Raw genomic sequence first — 4,660 nt, 5'->3', positions numbered from 1 at the left:
ACCTCTTGTCAAAGGAAGGGAACAAATAAAGAGAGAGAAGGGGGGTAGGTATGGAGGGGAGGAAAGAGCTCAGAAAGAGAAAGGCCTTTGCCTGGCTTGAGCCTTTGTGCAGCGCATTCAAACTGATTTGTACCCTTTGTAGTCTTAATTATTTGTGAGAGCGGGATAACAGGAGTACCGAGCTCACCCATTATTTCCTGCATAAAAAAAGGCACACAGAAGCCGCTGATCATTTTTGAATTAGCAAACATGATACTAAAAAAAAAAGCATAAAAAAATTCATTAATACCATCAGGGATTAGGAGGCTGATTAAAGTGTAGCTGTTAGCGTATGCAAATGAGCGATAGGCATTTATCGGAGCCAGTGCAAGCTGTCTCAGAGCTGTAAAGCCCATGTATGTTTTTCAGCTGATTAAAATAGTTTTAAGTTCTAGAGAATTTTTTTTTTGGTAGGGAATAAAAAAAAAAAGCTACTATCGTCTATACTTTCCCTTTTGGCAAAATTTCTCTAAGTGCACTCCAACCATTTCCACTTGACTGCATTTTCTCTTTTCTCCTCTTTTGGAGAGCAATGAGAATTCAGGATGAAAATGAAAAAGCAAACCGAGCTCCTTTTTTCTTTTGCTTAAGATTTTTTCCCCAACTTCTAGGGCAGGCCAAGACAGTTGATCCACAGTCAGGCTGTATTGCTGTCAGAACTCAAAATCCTGCTTTGGCACCATCTCTGAGAACTGGAGAAGAGGGAGAGAAGGGATGGATGATTATACCAGGAAGACCTCAAAAGCAAGGGAGGACCACAACACAGTTTGCCCTGTCATCCTCTGAGAGATTCAAGATGCTCAGCTTGTAGCCTTGGTCAATGAAAAGACTGTCATTCAAGAAAGGATGCGGGATGTCTGTGGGTAACTAGAGTGAGGAGAAAATGAATAGTTCAAGAGGACAGAGTCCAAGGATTATTCACTCCAGAGCCTTTGCTTTGGGGAGGCAAGGGGTGATTTTAATGCTCTTGTCCTGGAAAACATAGTAAAGGGTATGTGCCCTCTCTCTCCCTTTTTACTAGTCTCAGTTCCTTATCCCAGTCCTGCCCCTTACTGACTGGGAAAAACAAAATGAAACAAAACTCTAAGAACAAAACAAAAACTTAGGCAAGTACTTTGCCTCTGAAAACATGATAGAATCATAGGATTTAGACTTGGAAGAGGATTTAAAGATCATCTAAGTCAGAGATTTGTAGATTGTAGGGGCTCTATGAAGTTGAATATATAAAAAAACATCATATTCATTAACTTCTAACAGAAATTTGGCATCTCTTTAAATTTGAAATATGATGAATACTTCACTGTAGTATTAGGTTTTGTCAAACTCCCAGAGGGGCCTGTTGCACTCACATTAAGAAGATACGGACTCCTGAATTCTAGACTGACCCTTTCATTGTAAACTAAAGAAACTGAAATCCAGAAAAGTAAAAATGAAGGTAGGTCACCCAATTACTACATAGCATAGCTGGGACTGGCACCCTCATATTCCATCTACAAATTCAGGGTCTTTTCTACCAACTCACCCTTCACTTTTCTCATTTGTTATATGAGGAGTTGACAAAAAGTTTTCTATTGCTGCAAACTTGAGAATAAATTAGTTCAATTGTTTTTATTTGAAAAAATGGCTCCTTTGCAGTACTGCTATTTCATTTCCAAGGTTCTTGTCTATCTTTAAAAGAATAGGAAGTCAATGAGATAAGCAGAGATACTTGTTTGTCTTTATCCATATCATGCCCAGACGAACTTCTTGGAGAGATAGATTAACTGAAAGTATGTAACAATCATAGCAGACCTGTCTCTGAGGAAAAAGAGGATCCTATGTGGGGACAAATTTAAGTTCTATTTTTAAGTGTTTCTTCTTAGCAAGCAACTCATCTTGGCACACTGCTGAAACTACTAAAAGCCCATTCAGTGAAGAACATTCACTGATATACACAGACCTTAAATTATAACACAAGAAAATCATTGACTTGGGGTTGGAAGGGATCTTAGAAGTATTTCAGTCCTTTCCTTATCAGATGAGTGAAACAGAGATGCAGAGAGATACTGATTTCTCAAATCATACTAGTAGTAAGTAGCAGAGATGGGATTTGAACCCAGATCTATTTCTCCAAAGTTAGCACTTCTACACTACACTGACTTGTTCACTATTACCATTACAGCTAGCAGGTTGTTTGCTATTTGTTATACACAAATATCAATTCAATTTTTAAAGGACCTTTTTCACTCAGTGGTAGAAATACATGTGCATTTAAGCGTGGCAAAATAAGTTCTCTGCCATGGAGCAATTCTTGCAAAATTGGCCATTTGTTCTTGAAAAGGTGACTTCTTTTCAAGCTCAGACTCATTTCTCAGTTGGATAAAGGCTTCTATGGTAGTTTTGGCAGATCAAGCAACATACATTCTTTATGTAACTTCAGTGCCCTCTCTGGCTAATTGAGGAATGGGGCAATAGCACTAAACTAAAACTTTTTGTCTTTAGACTAAAGAGGTTTGAGGAAACCTTAAGGTATGAAAAAAATCATAATGACATCTATTTCCAAATTGGGGGAATGTCAGAGATATTCCATAAATATGTCTTTATTGATGGAACATGCTAAATGAGATAGTGCACCATCTGAAGACTGGAATTCTAGCCTAGCATTGTATGGTGGGAACCTTTATTTTTGTTTGTTTGTTTGTTTTAATATAGATGGAACAATAAGCTATTCTTTCATTTCATCTCTTTCACAGCCAAGCCAGAAGGCAGGGACTATTTAGGTTTCTCCATCTTCTCTTTGTCTGCGATGACCAATGTGTACATGTATCAACTACAGGGAACACTAAACTTCATGTTCTCCTTGTTTTTCTTGATCTTGGCCAATATGGCATCCTTTCACCTGGTTGTGAGAAAGAATTCTTTGATTTACTTGACTTTGCAGGACATGGTGGCAGGAGGAAAGCAGGGTATAGTTGGATTTAATCCTGTTCTGCTACATACTACTTGCATAAACTTGGGCAAGTCATAGCATCTCTGGGTTTCAGTTTCCTCATCTGCAAAATGACAGTTTTGTACGAGAATACATTGGATTCTTCCTCCAGCTCAAAAATGTTAAAAATAGAATATTTGATTCAGCTTTATAATACTATTTAGGGTCAAGGGATAGTGAGAGCTAAGAAAAAGTTGACCCATTATGAGAAGGCAGGGAAATTTCTCATGATGCTCTCAGAGTACTAGTTAGAACCCTCTAGAAGTGTAGCTTGAGAATTTATCATAGTTTCTGCATGTTATATGAAACATGGGCAGGATAGCTTAGGTGAAGTGATATTATAGGGAAGGACAAAAAAAGGAAGTGAAATATTGGTCAAAATCAATAATTTTTTCTTTGTTTTAGAAAAAATATAAGTGAAAGATTGGAAAATGTAGAGAAACCTCATGAATTCAGTCTTGTTGGGGTGGGGAGCATGATGAAGGCTGTTTTAACTGAATAAAAAGAATAAATCACAAAATAAAATTTTAAAATGCCACATTATAAAATTAAAGTACTTATTTAAATGTCAATTAACACAAGTGGAATGTGCTTTCCACACAATGAAACTGTGTGTATTTTTTTAAAAATAGGACTTATTCATCCACTTAAATTAAGTGTTTACAAAGCTCAGATAATAGGTTGCAGTGTGTCTGCTTTAATGAGGGGCCATGAAAGGGAATAGGCTTAACCTCTAAACTATCACATTTTGTATAGATATTACTGTGATCCTTTAAAAATTTTAACTAAAAAAGAAAATTTAGTAGTAATTTGATTAAAGTAAATTAAAATGTAAAAATTCTTAAAGTTCAATAATTACTTCTAATACTGTTATTTCCTTAATAAAACCCTTGCCCTTATAAAATTGCATAATCTTTGACCAAGCAATACCATTACTAGGTCAGGATCTCAAAAAAGATGAAAGGAAAAAGAAAAGTACTTATATGTACAAAAATATTTTTAACATCTCTTTGTGATGGCAAAGAATTGGAAATTGAGTGGATGCTGATCATTTGGAGAATGGCTGAACAATTTGTAATAGATGATTGTGATGGAATACTATGGTGCTAGAAGAAATGAGAAATAGGCACAACTAGGCATATAGTTGATAGACTAACTGGCTTGGAGTCAGGAAGAGTCATCTTTTGGAGTTAAAATCCAACCTCAGGCACTTACTAGCTGTATGACCCTGGGTAAGTCACTTAACTCTGTCTCAGGTTCTCCATCTATAAAATGAGCTAGAGAAGGAAAAGGCAAACCACTCCAGTATCTTTGCCAAGAAAACCCCAAATGGGATCATGAATAGTTAAACATGATTGAAAAATGACTGAAAAATAACTCTGGGAAAAGTGGGGAAAAAATTAGATAAGACGTGGTCCTTTTTCTCAAGGAGAGTATAATCTGATTGGTAATATGGCACCAAAATATGTAGCTATAATACATAATATCACATGATAAGAACATTAGAGTCAGAAAAACTATAGATTTTTCCAGATATGATATTTAGGTTCTATTAATATTTCCTGGTGCATATATTCACAGCACAATGATTCAATTAAAGCATTTTACCAAGATTGTAGGCTTGAGATGGAATATAGTCTTTGTTCATTTGTA

The 4,660-nt window shown here is 36.1% G+C and overlaps 1 pseudogene; it reads right to left on the bottom strand.

Annotated features, from left to right (window-relative positions):
- Positions 1-2,751: 2,751 nt before the first annotated feature.
- On the bottom strand, positions 2,752-2,964 carry LOC123239415 (annotated as a pseudogene).
- Positions 2,965-4,660: the final 1,696 nt, after the last annotated feature.

Source organism: Gracilinanus agilis, chromosome 3 (genome assembly GCF_016433145.1).
Source record: "Gracilinanus agilis isolate LMUSP501 chromosome 3, AgileGrace, whole genome shotgun sequence".
Taxonomy (NCBI): Eukaryota; Metazoa; Chordata; class Mammalia; order Didelphimorphia; family Didelphidae; genus Gracilinanus; species Gracilinanus agilis.
This window is presented reverse-complemented; position numbering and strand designations above follow the sequence as displayed.